The sequence below is a fragment of the Ziziphus jujuba genome, chromosome 5, assembly GCF_031755915.1.
Source record: "Ziziphus jujuba cultivar Dongzao chromosome 5, ASM3175591v1".
Lineage (NCBI taxonomy): Eukaryota > Viridiplantae > Streptophyta > Magnoliopsida > Rosales > Rhamnaceae > Ziziphus > Ziziphus jujuba.
Window position 1 is genome coordinate 16,180,297 of NC_083383.1, and position 17,401 is coordinate 16,197,697.

Sequence of the window (17,401 nt, forward strand, 5' to 3'; positions counted from 1 at the left end):
GTATTATTATTATTATTTCTTGTTTTTATTATGATTGTCATTGTCATTGTTATTATTATTTGTTATTACTAATATCTTCTTATTATTATTATTATTAATAATGTTATTATTGTTGACAATTGTATACTTAACGTATTCGTCTGTATGGGCAAATATTGTAGCCTTCGAGTAGGTATTGTAGCCTTTGGGCAAGTGTGATAGCTTTCTGGCAAGTATTGTAGCCTTCAAGTAGGTATTGTAGCCTTTGAGTAGGTGTGGTAGCCTTTAGGCAAGTATTGTAGCATTCGGACAGGTAATGTAGCCTTCGGTCAAGTAATGTAGCCTATGGACAAGTTACCAAAATTCTCGAGAAGTTGTATGTTACTATTATTGTTATTATTATCATTGTTTTATTATCTTCCACTTGTATTCATAATAATATAAAATTGTAATAAGTGGGTGGTATAGAACTTGTTTAGGGTTCCAATAAGAAATTTTGGATGAATTCTAACACTATTTATAAAGATTATAAAATAGTTGTTGTCTAGTAAGCAAAATTGTAGGAAATAAGATAAACAAAATTTGCAACCATGTTAACCTTAATAAAATATACGTTATATAACAATTTTATCCAAACCAACGTTAATCACTTTAATTGGATTAAAAAAACTAATAAATGGTAAGCCATTTTGACTAAAACAGTAAGCATAAAAGAAATGTTTATAACCAGAAAGACTTGTCTCCTCTCTAAAACCAATTCTTCCAAATAACATATATAAATAATAATTTTTAAATAAAAATATAACATTAATAACTATCGGTTATGTTAGTTTGGCATTTACTTTGGAGCTTGTCATCTTTTTTATTTTCCCTCTTTTAAATTTGATGGTTGTACTTTTATTTTTTATTTAACAAAATTGGGTCCTACATTTCTGCTTGTTATTATTGTTATTATTATTGTTAGGTCATCAATTATCTTCATCATCATTATCATCATCATCTTCAGTGGTTCTCTTTGACATCTTTTTGTACTGCTTTTTATTTTCATGATATTTTAGGATTGGAAACTTATAGATTTAGATAGCTTTATTTTTAACTTATACCCCTGGTACTCTTTTCCCCTTGAAAGGTTTTGCCTTTTAGGGTTTTTACTTTTTAAGGGTTTTAACAGGGCCAGATTGGGTTTCCCTATTTATTTTTGTTTTATTCTTTGTATTTCTCTTTTTTCAAGAGCTATTAAATTTTGTATTTCTCCTTTTTCAGGAGCTGTTAAACTTTTGTATTTTTTTATTTATTTAATTCTATTTGACTTAACAATTTTATTGTTATATGAGGGGTGTTCTTGCAGTTTCGGTTTGCTTATGCTATTCTTTTTTTATTAATATTAGGGTTGTATGACCTTCTTTTTTTCTTTTTTTTTTGGTTTGGGGGGGGGGGGGTTAATTTATGGTATCTCCACATCCTTTTTTGATTATAATTATTATTAGGTTATTTAGCACCTGTGTCCCCTAAATCATTAAATTTTTGCACTTTGATTTGTAATTTTTTTGTTTTTTCACTTTAGTCTATAAACTTCAATTTTTTTTTTGTTTTTTTGTATTTTTTTCCTTTAACCATTTTTTATAGCAATTTTGAGGCGTGTAAGGCATATGATGCAATGTACATGGATCTCATGAGATTATTTGATTTTGAAATTTCATTGTGTTGTTGTTGTAGTAAGTATATTATATGCCTTAAAAAAAAAAGTTAAAGAACTAAGGTGTAAAAAAAATTAAATAAGATCAAACCAAAGTGCCATAAAAAAAATAAAAAAATAAAAAAAATAAAAAAATAAAAAAATAAAAAAGAGAGAGGGATCAAAGTGCAGAAACTTAGCTATTGTTATTATTATTATTGCTTTTGTTTTTTGTTCTTGGCAAGAAATCAAAATTTCATTAACTAAGGATCATTACAAATAGAAGAAAGAACGTGAACAAGCTAATTTGGCCCTTCAACAAACCAAGACATTAAAAAAAAAATCTAGACTAAGAGCTTCTTGTGTAAGAACATGAGCAGCCTTATTTGTCTCTAAGAGCAAAACAAACAGTAAGCGACAAGCACATACTAATACAGTATGAACATCACTAAGTAAAAAACAATATTCACCCAAATAAACACCATTATTATCAATTGCATGAGCAGCCAATTGAGAATTAGTATGAAGAATCCCCCAAAACGACCAATTTGTTCATAGGAATGTAAGCCCCTCTTTTGTTAGCCAATAGTTCCACCACCAAAGGTTTAGTTACCAATTTCACATGCTTTGGAAAAGCAGCCACCAACTCATGTTTGAAATGTCAAACCATACCTCCCAAACTAGCAATTTCTCCAAACTTCAAAAGAGCACCATCCGCATTAAACTTATAAATACCTCCTCCAATGGGCTCCATCGATGTCGAATTCAATCCAAGGCAACCATAGTTTCATATCTATTTGCTTTAACAAAATCTGCATATAAACAAAGAATATTATTCAGTAATATTGAGTCAGGTAATGGATATTCTTCATGAACAATTTTAGTCCTCCTATTCCATACTCCCCAAACCACCATAGCAAAATGATCTATTTGAATTAATGAAAGACATGAAAAAAAACTTCAAAAAAAAAATCTAAAAAAGATGAAACCCGAATATGTTACAATAAAGAATAAATTTCTACTAACTTCCAAACCTCATTCGTGTTAAAATAGTTCCAAAGGGCATTCAGGTCAGATTTAATATCTCCTTTACAAAAATCACATACACAATTATTCTTTATTCTCCGAGAGCACAATGCACATCCACAAGGAATTGCTTTAACACAAGCATGCCAAAATAGCAGCTTCACCTTATTAGTTTCAATAAGATTCCATATAGATTTCCACTAATTCTTTTCAGTTCCATCACTAATCCCACCCACATTTGAACCAACACCAATTCTCCAGGCAAGATTATATCCTGATTTTACAGTATATATACCCGTAGAAGAATAATGCCGAGCAAATTTATCATCTCTCCCAATCCCACCAATAGGCAAATTTAAAATAATATCACATTTATCAGTAGAGAAACAAGACTTGACCAAAGCTTCATTCCAAGCATTACTAGGTGTTAATAAAGCTTCAACTCAAGCATCAGTAGTAAGCACTCCTTGATGAGATAAAATTCACTTATATCCATTGCAAGGCATCCATGAATCATAATAAATTATAACAAATTTACAATCCCCAATATGCCAATGTTACAGTTTCAACAACACTAACATTCAAGAAATAAACTAATAAAATAAATCAAAACAACACAGAATTTACGAGGTTCGATTCAAGATTGAATCTACGTCCTCGGAGCTCCACAAGGAGTTCAATGCACTATAACTGAATGTGTTTTACAAATTATATAGTTCTCTTTCTTTGGTTCTAGAGGCTAATCTAAACCCATATATCATACCCAATAATTCCCTTTTACAACCTTTCTCACATCACAACTCTCACCCAAGAGAATTCTAAAGAGAAAACGTAAAGAGAAAGAGAACTTAGATGGGATTACACCAAAGAGAATTTTCATTTTATGAAAAACTCTTGGTAAAAAACTCTATTGCGATTAGGATCCTTCAAAATCTTTATATAACAATACCAGATTCTCTCTAAACCATTAAGCCAAAATGCACAGCTTTGTTTAATGATATGTCATAACCCAATAAGGTGAAAAGATGTAGTTTTGATGACAGCAACTATGCAGCAAGAATGAGCCTCAAGCTAAACTTCTTTGAATTATATAACCAACAATCTTCACCTTGATTCAAATAAGTCAAGAAATATAAAATGAACGAACATCTTTGCTTCTCAGGTCACTTTCTTCATTATCAACTTGTATCAATCTTGAGCAAACTTTTGCAAAACTCAAGCTTGCTCACCGATAACAGCTTAGTTCCCATATCTTTAGGATTATTTGCTATGGATATCTTTCCCAACTTTACCAAACCTTCCTCAACCATGTCTTTATTGAAATGATATTTAATATCAATATGCTTAGTCTACTCATGAAAAACTGGCTTATTACAATGTTGAATAGAACTCTGACTATCTGAATAAATCACTGCCTCTTGTTCCAACAACTTTAAACTCTTGTAACATGCCTTTCAACCAAAGGCTTCCTTCATAGCTACCGTTGTTGCAACATATTCAGTCTCAGCTGTGGAGAAAGCTACCTGAGACGGTAATTGTGATTTCCAACTAACACAATTGTCACACACAGTAAATATATAAGCTGAAGTAGATCTTCTTCTATCTTTATCTCCTCCATAATCAGCATCTATATAGCCTCTAAGTACCACACCATCTTTGCAATTATTAAATACTAAACTAAAATTTGAAATTCCTTTTCGATACCTTAACAGCCACGTCATAGCTTCCCAATGTCCTCTTCTTGGATTAGCTATATACCCCCTCAAAACACTAATCACATGAGCCAAATCCGGTCCATAAAAAAATCATGTTGTACATGACAGAACCAACTGCACTGAAGTATGGAACATCAGTCATTTCCTCTTTTTCTTCTTCAGTGGTACGACAAAGCTTTGCAGATAACTTGTAGTGATTTGCCAAAGGAACATTTGCTGATCTCGATTATGAAATTGAAAATTTAGAAAGGATTTCCAGAATATAATATTCCTGGTTCAAGAATAACCAATTCTTTCCTTTGTTTCTTTTAATACTCATCCCCAAAATATTCTTTGCAAATTTAAGCTCCTTCATATCAAATTCAACTTTCAAAACTTCCTTAACTTGATTGATATTCTCTAAACTTTGACCGGCAAGCAACATGTCATCCACATATAGAAGTAGATAAACTATAAAATTAATATTTTCACCTTTATAATATACAGCTATCATAACTTCTTCTCTTAAAACCAATTCTAATTACATAGGTGTCAAACCTCTTGTATCATTGCTTAGGGGATTGTTTCAGCCCATATGATTACCTTTTTAATGGGCAAACCAGCTCCTATTTTGAATTCTTCACCTCAAAACCCTAAGGTTACTTCATATAAATTGTCTCATCTAATTCCCCATGTAAAAAAGTTGTCTTGAAATCTAGCTACTCCAATTCCCAATTAAAATGAGCTATCAAAGATAGCATTACACTTATAGTTGTATACTTTACCACAGGAGAAAAGATTTCCTCGTAATCTATATGTTCTACTTGTATGAATCCCTTGGCCACAAGTCTAGCTTTAAATCTTATAGGTTCTAAATCTATCATACCTTCTTTCACCTTGAATATTCATTTGCAATTTACCAACTTCTGACATTTTGATTTGGGAACTAAAATCCATGTCTGATTATTATGTAGAGATTCTAACTCCTCTAACATGGCATTTTGCCACTGCTTAGCTTATTTACCTTTTATTGCCTCAGTGTATGACTATGGTTCATTTTCTGAAAGATCCTGTTATGAAACCAAAGCAAACATATTATAATTAGAAGGATAAAATTTGGTTGGGGTTCTTATAATTGAATGTGTTTTACATATTATATAGTTCTCTTTCTTTGGTTTTAGAAGCTAATCTAGACCCATATACCATACCCAATAATTCCCTTTTATAACCTTTCTCACCTCATAACTCTCACCCAAGAGAATTCTAAAGAGAAAACCTAAAGAAAAAGAGAAAGATAACTTAGATGGGATTACACCAAAGAAAATTTTTCTTTAATCAAAAATTGTTGCTGCAGAACTCTATTGCTGTCAAGATCCTTAAAAGCCTTTATATAACCATACCAACATCTCTCTAAATTATCAAGGCAAAATGCACAGCTTTGTTTAATGGTATGTCATAACCTCATAAGGTGAAATGATGTAATTTTGATGATAGCAATCATGCACCAAGAATAAGCCTTAAGCTTGACTTCTTTGAATGATATAACCAGCAATCTCCACCTTGATTTAAACAAGTCAAGAATGGATACTAGACTCAAGCTACACTTTTCACATGTGTCCAAGAGAGCATTGGTTTAGAAACTATAAAAGGATTAGTGGTGGACAGGTTCTATTGGGAAACAATATGACTTAACATGATATTTTTCCACTGCTTGGCTTGTTTACCTTTTATTGCCAATATATGACTGTGATTCATTTTCTAAAAGATCTTTGTATGAAACCAAAGAAAACATATTATAATCAGAAGGATTATATTTGGTTGAGGTTCTTACCACCCTTCGTTCTCTATCTCTGGCAAGTTAGTAATGTTGTAGTAGATTATACTACTGTGAGATGATAAATCTTTGATTTTGTTGAGGTGTTGTCTCCTTTTGAGGTACATCCATTTCTTCCAATGGTTGTACTTGCTAAAATTTACCTAGTTCATCTACTGGCTATTGAGTTTCTTTATTACTTAGCTAGTTATAAGGCTCCACCTCAAACTGTATAGTATTTCTAGTAGTTATTTTACTAAATCTGTAACTTGGTCACTCAAACAAGGCATTATATCTTCATTAAAAAAAAATCTCTACTAATAATTGTTTTATAACCTTTTGAGTCTTTAACCAATAGTCTATATCCTTTAACTCCCTCAGGATAGCCTACAAAAACACATTTTAAAGATCTAGGCTTAAGTTTTCCATCATTACTATGTGCATAAGCTGCACATCTAAAAATTTTCAGTTTCGTATAGTCTGTCAGGTGACCACTCTACTTTTCTTCTAGAGTTTTCAATTCAATAGTTGTTGAAGGGCATCTATTAAATATATATGCTAGTGTCATAATAACCTCACCCCGAAAAAGCTTTGGTAAATGAGAACTAGCAAGCATACATCTAACTTTATCTAATAAGGTTCTATTCATCCTTTTAACAACACCATTTAGGAACTGTTTTGTGTCTCAATATGCCATTTTCTTTACAAAAATTATCAAATTCATAATTGTAAAATTCAAAACCATTACCAGTTCTTAAAACTTTGAGTTTTTTGCTGGTTTGGTTTTCTGCTAAAGCATGCCAAATTTTAAATTCAGTAAAAGCTTCATTTTTATGCTTTAAAAAAAAAACCTAAACCTTTCTAAACAAATCATTAACAATGTATAAAAAATACCTATTACCTCCATGAGTTAGCGTTGTTGAAGGTCCTCATAAATCTACATCAGCATAATCCAAGATTAAGGTTGATTTGTGTGAGCATAGCTTGAAACTAAACATGCGTTGCTTCCCTAGAATGCAATACTCACATAATTCTACTTTACTGATCTTATTTGTTCCAAAGAAACCTTGTTTGTTTAGTATTTGAAGCCCTTTTTTCACTGATGTGCCCCAATCTCCTATGTTATAGTTGCATTTCATCATGATTTTCTAAACTTGCAGCTGCAGTAGACCTATCATTGTTTGCCCTTGAAGAACATACAGTCCATTTCTTTTGATACCTTTCATAACTATAAAAGCTCCTTTTGAAATCTTTATTTGTCCATTTTTATATTTGCAAGAGTATCCAGCTTCATCCAATACCCATACAGAAACCAAATTTCTTTGTAAATTCGGTACACGCCTCACATTTCCAACCATTCCATCTGCCATTTGATTGAAATATTGCCTATCCCAAGCACATTGCAAGCCATATTATTTCCCAATAGAACCTTTCCACCGCTGATCTTTTTGTAGTTTCTAAACTAATGCTCTCTTGGACACATGTGAAAAGTGCAGCCTGAGTCTAATATCCATTCTTGACTTGTTTAATCAGTTGATATAGCAAGAACATCACCAATTTCACTCTCATTACTAGCTCGAGTAGCATCTCCATCTTCCTCATATCTTTCTTTATTTTCTCTACTTTCTTTATTCTTCCTTTTATAACAATCTTTGATAAAATGGCCTTCTTTGTGACAATAGAAGCATCTTTTTCCTTCTGGAATTAGATATGCTCCTCCCTCTAGATTTGCTTCTCCAATTATTGTTATACTTCCTAGAATCTCTACTACCTTTCCTGCCTCTAGTAATAAGTCCTTCTCCATGTATATTTCTTGTTTTTCAATTTTCATCTCTAATTCCTTGGATCTTAAAGAACTTATTACAATTTCTGTAGTTAGAATATTTCTCTCCTATATTTAATTACATTCTTTACTTCCTAGTAGCTGTCAGAAATTGAATTTAGCAAAATCATAGCTTGGTGCTTATCTAAAAACTTCTCATTACAGTTTGCTAAATCCAAGAACAACTTATTAAACTTGTTTAAGTTTTCATCTAGATCTTTGGAAGGATTTATCTTGAATCCAAAGAACTTTTTTAGAAGATATATTTTGTTGGGAAGAGATTTTACAGAATATAATTGTTCTAATTTTTTGTAAAGAGCAAAGGTAGTATCGGAATCATTTACCATTCTTAGATCACTATTTGCAAGATAAAGGATTATGGTGCTACAAGCTATCTCATCCATATCTTTCTTCTATGATTTAATCAGTTCTGAAGGGAAAGAATTGTCCAGCGCTTTTGCAACTCTCTATTGGACTATAATAGCCTTCATATTTTGCCCCCAGAGAAGAAAATCCCCTTTACCATTGAATACTTCAAGTTCCACATTTGAACCTATAAAGTTGCTTTTTAAGAATTTTATCAAACATTTTGCAAGTAGGAGTTAATTCCTCCAATCCTTCAATGTGATGAAAAGCTCCGATACCACAGTTACAGTTTAAGCAACACCAACATTCAAGAAATAAACTAATAAATAACTAATAAAATAAATCAAAACAACACAGAATTTATGCGGTTCGATTCAAGATTGAGTCCACATCCTCGGAGCTCCACAAGGAGGTCAATGCAGTATAACTGAATGTGTTTTACAGATTATATAGTTCTCCTTCTTTGGTTCTAGAAGCTAATCTAAACCCATATACCATACCCAATAATTCCATTTTACAACCTTTCTCACCTCACAACTCTCACTCAAAAGAATTCTAAAGAGAAAACCTAAAGAAAAATAGTAAGAGAAAGAGAACTTAGATGGGATTACACCAAAGAGAATTATCAAAAACCGTTGTTGCCGAACTCGATTGCTATTAGGATCCTTCAAAGCCGCCAAAACGCATAGTTTTGTTTAATGATATGTCATAACCCAATAAAGTGAAACGATATAGTTTTGATGACAGCAACTATGCAGCAAGAATAAGCCTCAAGTTTGACTTCTTTGAATCATATAACCAACAACCAAGCTCCTCCTATTTCCAATATTTTCCTAGTCGAACATAAACTTCTCCATAAAAGTGAAAGTCTATACCTAACGCTAGCATCCATAAAAGAACTATTTGCATAATATTTAGCCTTTGAAACCTTGTTTGCTAAACTTTGAGGAAATTGAATTAACCTCCAATATTACTAGCCAACAAAGCTTTATTAAAATCCTCTAAAGAACAAAATCCTAAACGACCATTACCAATGATTTTGGTTGACAAAAAAACTTTCATTTTTTTCCATAGAATTCCCCATTTATCACTAATAGTACACCATATCAAAACCTTGAAACAAGACCGTTTGATTCTTTGATAAGCTTTTGAGGAACTCGAAAACATAGATTGTTAGTAAGTAGACATAGCTTGCACAATTGTCTTAATTAGAACTTCTTTACCTACTCAAGATAAAAGTCTCTTTTTTCATCCCACTTATTTTTTCCAGACCTACTATTTCAAAATTTCAATGACTTTATATTTTTCCCAGCTAAAGGTTAGTAAAACCAATATATTTATTATGTTCTACTCCTTATTGAATATCAAAGCATGAAAATACCATTTCTCTAATATCAGCTTGCATGTTATGACTAAAGAAAGCTAGTTGTATTTGAATATATTTTTTGCCCAGAAGCTTTCTCATACTCCTCTAATAAGCATAGAATAGTTTGACATTCTTCAAAAAAAGCTTAAGCAAAAAGAAATAAATTGACATAATAGAATAATAACTAGATGCTTGAACATATGATAGTTTACCCAAATCCTTAACTCTTTTAATCAAGCAAAAAAATCCCTTAGCACAAAAAAGAAAAAGACTAGCAAATAAAGATTCCCTTTACCTCAACCCTCGTTTTGCCTAAAAGAACATTCTAATGACCATTTAATAAAGTTGAATAGGATACAAAAGCAATGCATGGCATAATACGTTCCACCAATTGCTCAACCGTCACTAGCATCATTTGTCGAATAAAGCTCCATTCATCACAATCATAAACCTTACTTATATCCAACTTTAAAACTAATAAATGATCATCCCCACTCTTTTTTGAACATATATATGCATTGCCTCTAAAGCTACCATTACATTATCCATAATCTGTCTACATGGAATAAATGCATCTTCTCTTCAAAAATAATATAATCAAAGCAACTTTTAAGTTAACACGGTACAAAGACTAATGGGTCTAATTTCAGTCACTTATGTTGGAAACTTCACCTTAGGAATAAAAGCAATTAGTGTATGAATAATTTTACTTAAATTACCATCATGACTAAGAAAAGTAAACAAGCCTCAATACTTGAAGAGCCAATTAATGACCAATAATATTGGTAAAAAATAGCAGGAATACCATCATATCCTGGTGCTTTCGTCGAATGCATTTAAGAAAGACTAATCCTGATTTCTTCAATTATAAACAATTTGCATAGTTTTGTTTCCATACCTGCTAAAACCTTCACATCAACACCATAGAAAAGCTCCTCACTGATCATTAAATCTTTTGATTTAAATAAATTAGAGAAAAAATCAATAAAAACATATGGAATTTACTCCATTCTATCCACCTATTCACCCCGAGAATTCATAACCCCTTTAATCATGTTCTTTTAGCCACACATGTAAGAAAAATTATTAAAATAAGTTGTATTTTTATCTCCAATATGCAACCACGCAGCACGAGACCTTTGCTTCAAAATGACTTCTTCCTTCTCCAACAAACAATTAATAATCTTTTCAGTCTCTCTACATAGCTTTAGATTTTCTTTTGATGGATAAAAAAAATGGATATTAGGTAACAATTTTTGCTTGTAATTAATCCTAAATATGTTTGAAAGAAAAATCTATTCCATTTGGAGAGTTTACCTACACAAATCTCCAAATTGTTAGCTATATTATTAACATGTAAAGCCATCAGATTCAATTCCCAAACAGATTGAACAATATTCTCACACTCTCTATAACCAATCCAAGCTTCCTCAAAATGAAATCTATGTCCAAATTTCATCATAGTTCCAACAACTCTCAAACCCAAAAAATACAATATTAATACTTAAGGATCAGAAACTAAATTTGCCAAACGTTGGAACCTTTGTAAAAGGAAATCATAGTGAGCCCTCAACAGTTGCTAAACCACAATCTAGTTGAGCTTAGATGTTTCCACTACCGTCATGACCATTATTCCTTGAAATGGTAAACTTCTAAGAAAATAATCATTCAACATTCGGCGAAACCCTTCTATTAGAGAAATTGCTAACACACGTTCACTACGCTTCTCAAGTTGAAACTGAATTTTATTAAAATCACCAATAACAAGCCATCCCAAAGTATTTCAGCAGTTAGTCTTTTCAAAAATGTCCAAGAATTCATTTCTCACAGGGATTACCATAAAACTCAACAAGTCTAAATAAACCTTTGTTCAAATGTTTAATCACCACGTCAATATGTCATTTTAGGAAAGATTAAATAATTAGATCAACTGAATCCTTCCACATCAAAGCCAAACCTCCACTACCTATACAATCCACACCAAAACATCTGCCAAATTTCAATTTACCTATAATAACTTCTTGTCTTCTTGCCAAAATCTTCTGTTTCCATTAGAAAAATCACATCAAGATCTTCCTGTAAGAGCATATGTTTCAATGCTTGTGAGTTCCCAAGCCCACAAACATTCCAGCTTAAAATGTTTATTACTTGTGGTGTGTCTGCTCAACAGCCCCCACCACATCCAAATTTTGAGAATCTCATGAGAAAACGTAGGCTTTTTGGATACATGAAACCTAAAATCCATCCCAACATTAATCTCCACAACACCTTTTCCTCATCCCTCGAGCCAAAAGCTTAGAGGCTTTTAGTCCTATCCTTTTATTAAATAGAGACCCTTTGGCCAGATAGCACTTAACCAATGCAAAATTCGTATATAGTATAGTAGTATCTATCTTAGTTATTGAATAATTAGATGGACTAGAAAATTCAGAAGAAAAACAAAAAGAAACCTATTTTACTACATCAACTCTATCTTCCTCCACATTTTTAGAAACTAACACTTATTTATTATTATTGTTTTTTGTTGAAGCTCTTTCAAACCACTATCCATGACTTCCATGGAATTAGTTGCCACCAAAGCCGAAAGCACATTAACATCAATGACATTTTGATTCAGCAAAGAACCTGCACCTACCTTATCAGAAATCACATTAGTATTTCCACCAACCCTTTGTGGATGTGATCTTCTAAACTTAGAACCACCGGTCGACTTATGTATTACCAATTTCTATCCCAAGGATCCCATTTGAAGCCACAAACCATATTGTTTTCCATTAAACGAGCGCAATAGCGCAATAACTTGCAATCTTTTTGCACATGCCCTAACTTACTACATACAAAACAAAAATCAGGAAGTCTCTCATATTGAAATTCAACCCAGTAATTCTTGTCACCTTCTAATTGGATCCACATCCCCTTCCATGGTGGTTTACGAACATCAACCTGAACTCTTAATCATAAAAAGTATCCCTAGCACTTTCCATCCTCATCCAAATTAACTTTAATCAGAGTTCCCATCTTATTTCTAATCATAGCCCCAACTTCCTTTGTCATGCATGATAATGGATATCAGGACCCGTCCAAGATCTCTCACTGGAACCCTAGACAAGCCCTGATCCCAGGGAAACCCTACCGGACTTTCCAATGGAAAATCCGGCAGAACCTCCCCTAAGGGTTGGACTTACCACAAATTCCCTGCACTAAAAGCACGCTTCTATATACACCACCTTATTCCTCCCACATTAGTACAATTTGTTTCCACAAATTTACAGCACTCCAAAATAATAACGAGGAATCAATATATGATTCAATAAATATGTGTCCAATCAGTATACAGAGCATTATAAAAAAAAAATTATAAAATTAATACAATGACAAATGAAGCAATACAAGATGGAGAGGAAAAAAGGAGGAAATGCTTCTTGGACTTTCGACAATGAACTAAGACGTCGAGTTCGCTCCCAGACAATCAACGTCGACTAACCTAGACCTAAGGGAACGGAATTTAAAAACATGATATGCTAATCATCCCAATGAATAACCCAATCTACTATACAATTATAATAGTAATAATAATTATAGTACACTTGATTAATTAAGAATAAATAAATAAATAAATAATAATTAATCGGAAATAATATTTTCTCTCAAAATCCTCACCATTCACTCCGTTGGAAAAGTTTCCCTTTTAAAACATTTTACAAAACCTAATATTTTATGCCCCAAAATCAAGGAAAACAATTAGTCAATAGTTTTCTAATAAAATATGATAATTTAAGAATCTAAATTTATAATGAAATAAATTGAAATAAAAATAACTTATAACAATTACTAAATAATTAATGCATGTCATAACAATTAATACCGAAATATTAATAAAACTCACATTAAAACAATTTATGAAATAATTAAATAATTAAATAATTAAAATAAATCAATTTATTGAATAATTAAGCAAAGGAAAAATTAAATCAAATTAAAACCTCCATTTGAAATAATTAATAAAAACAACATTAAATATATTCTTAATTTAAATACAATTTCAAAATATTTATTTTGAAATCCATGTTCTGAAAACCATTTGATGCACCCACTATATACCAGTGGCACCAATGGTACCCAGTGTCCCGAGCACCGCCAGACAGGAAGTTAAAGAGAGAAATCAGCATACGGTCGTGTGGCGTCCCACCGCGCCGCTGCTAAGAGGCGTCCCGATCACCTGTGCGCTACTCACATCTACCTGCGCACTCATCACATCCACCTGCGCACTAATAATATCCATGTATAAAGAATACCAGTACGTGTATGGTGCATCTAAAAATCATAAACCTAATATATTTATTTTCAAATCTCAAAATCTATAAATATCATCTGGTTTATTCCACCCAATTAAACCCGTAATTTTCCACATTCTCTTTTAAATCATCATCATAAATTCATCGCATAAATTCCATCAATTTCAAATCTATCAACTCTCAAATGCATCAATTTTCCAATCCACAATATTCAAATGCGTAAGCATAATTTTTTAAAATAATATCCTTAAATCCTTAAAAATTCAAGATAGGCATAATTTCATTAAAATCCCATAAAATTTCCAAAATACATAAATCCATATAAATGCATTTTTATTAATCAAAATAAACTCACAAATAAATTCCACAATAAATCAATTAATATTAAAATCACAATTCCTTTAAATATCAAATTTCCATAAAATCTAAATTTCCATAATTTGTCAAAAGTCATATATGATTTAATGCACATATACATTTCAATTTATTCAAATTGTGCCATCAAATTTCAAATATAATTTTGCTAAATATTTAACACATAAATATTAAATCAAAACATTTAATTATCACAAAATAAATATAATTTAACACCCGAAATTAATATGAAGGTGGGTTACTCAACTCGAGCACGCAATTAACCCAAAATCCTCCATGGGATCAATTCCACGACGCACACGTGCTCCTAGAACAACAATATTACACAACTCAAGTAAATTAATATTTTATTCAGGTAAATAATACCCGGTATCCGAGGGGTTTAACACAAACCTTAACCAAAATTTATGAGTAATATACCGAATCGAAGCTTGTGAAACGAGGATTACGAATCTGATCTTACTTCCCAGAGATCATACCCGAAATGGTCGGAATTTCGCCGGAAAGCTCTCGGATTTCAAGTCCTCGATTCTCTTAATTCGTCACGAATTGGAGGAAAACGACCTCGGATTTGGATTTAGGGAGGTCGAATAAGTGGGGAAGGATAGGTGGGGTGATCAGAAACTCACCGGAATTGGATTTTCCGGTGAGCCGCCGTGGTCACCGGAATCCGCCACCGCCGACGGCGCGTCCGGTGGCCACTGGCCGTGATTTTTGGTGAAAAGGTAGATCGGGGAATGGGTGACTCAATGGGACCAACGGTGAGGCAAATAGAGGTCCGAATGGAGAGAAATCTGGGTTTGAAGTAATTGGCACTACCGCCGCAAAAAGTCTCGATCTGGGCCCGTCGGCGGTCGGTTGGCCGTGATTTTTGGCTGGCCAGCCGGTTTTCAGGTGGGCTTCAAGCTAGGGTGGCATGTGTACTGTTCTGGTGGCCGGAAATAGGTGACCAGTGGTTGGCCGGTTAGGTTTCTCTCTCTAGCTCTCTCTCTCTCCTCCTCCTTCTCTCTCCTCCCTCCCCTTCTCAGCCAGTCAAAATGCCTATGGATGCCACTGTGCACTCACGGGTGGGTCCATTTTTTTGACACGTGGCACCACTGTTCACACACATACAGATCCATGAATAGTAAATGCTGTCTCGAAAAAACTTCACAGTTCCGCAACTTTCAAACCACATGTCCAAATCGGACGTGCCGCTAGTCTATAAACTCGTATCGATGAGCACTTCACAACCATGCATGATTCAAAGTTCAATTTTGCATGAACAAAAAGTCAACTGTGGCACCCCTTAAACAGTTTGAACCTCAACTTGTTTTGCTCATAACTTTCAAACCGCAGCTCCGTTTTCGACGTGCTACAAGTCTATGAATTCGTGACAACGTGTACTTTTTAACGGTACCTCAGTCAATGTGAAATTCCACCGGAAGAAAAAAGTCAACATTTGACCCCTTCTCGATCAATGATGGTCAAACCTAGTCAACCTCGGTCAAATTTGAGAAATTTTCGGTATACTTCGGGACGGGGTGTTACAATGGAAGATTATGAACTTTGACCCAAAACAATGCTTTAGATAGAGTTAAATTCTAAAAGAAAACTTTACATTCAACCTCTTTTAACATAACCAAAGATTTATCAAAGTGCCATGGAAAAGCATTCACAACTCATCTCAACTCATGCATGTTACTAAATTGACCCAAAAACAACACATTCTCATGAACTTCATGAAAAGATATTGGCATTACAAAAAAAAAGGGGCAACACTTACAATTTTTCGGAATGTCACTAAACAAATTTCACTAAAGGCCTAGTAACTATGACAATGAATGTGATAATTTATTCATTATCCAATATCATACCATATCAATAATAAAAATATGCTCCGTCACAATATCATATATTCGATGATAATTTTTTTGTTGTCACATAGTTGTTATCACATATGCCTCCAAAAAAATTTTGGCTCCAATTTTCCCCCTAGTTTTTTTTCAATTCAATAATGATAAGGGTTACAAATTGTCACTAATAATTTCCATGTTGACTGATCAGTCACCAACAATGACAATAAGAGTTGCAACTATTTTGTTAAGTCCAGAAATGGCATCGTGTCTCTGTCTCTCCAGTGTATGAAAATCCTCAAAAAATTTCAAGTCCAAATGCCCAACTTTGTCTGCTACGTTATCCCTAGTTATCACTCTTTTCCTCCTCTTTCACTGCCTCCTCCCTCCATTATGACCTCCTTTCCACCTCCTTCCTCCTTTTCGCCGCCACTAATCGCCATGGCCACATTACTCTTCTCGACATTTGACTTAGATCCCCTGTACTCTTTTGATTCCAAACCCACCTAGATTTGGCCTTCAAGGTCTTTGCGATGGAAGAGAAGTTTAGTTCATCGAGTAAAATTGAGGATAATCTCTCTAAGTTCATGCTAGTAGAGGTTAATTTCTTTACATCTTCTTCCTCTTTCATAAATTGCGTCCTAATTTCAAATTTGTTTGGTTGCTTTCTCATGATCTATGAAATTAATATTTTTTGGTAATTCCTTCGTAATTCCAAGTTGTATTTGTCATTGATATACTATTACTACTTACAAAGGCAGTTTGTCACTATATTAAAAAGATAGTTTTTCTGACAAACTAAATAACTTAGTCATGATGGGCATGTCAATGACAAAAAATTAAAACTTTGTCAGAAAATCAAATGTACTTTGTCAAAAAATCAAACATACTTTGTAACAAAAGTTTTGTTGCATCAACCAGAAAAATGTCACATAAACCAATAGTAACGCTTGTGGATTGTAACCAGAAATATTTTTGTTAACCAAAAATGTGTTAAAGAAATGAACAGTAATGGTTGTAGATTGTAACTGAAGATATTTGTGTTAGCTAGAAAGACATCACATATAGGTACAATAACAACCATATTTTGTAACTATAGTTTTTTGTGCCAAACGAAGAAAATATCACAAATATGATAAGTGACAATATAACTGT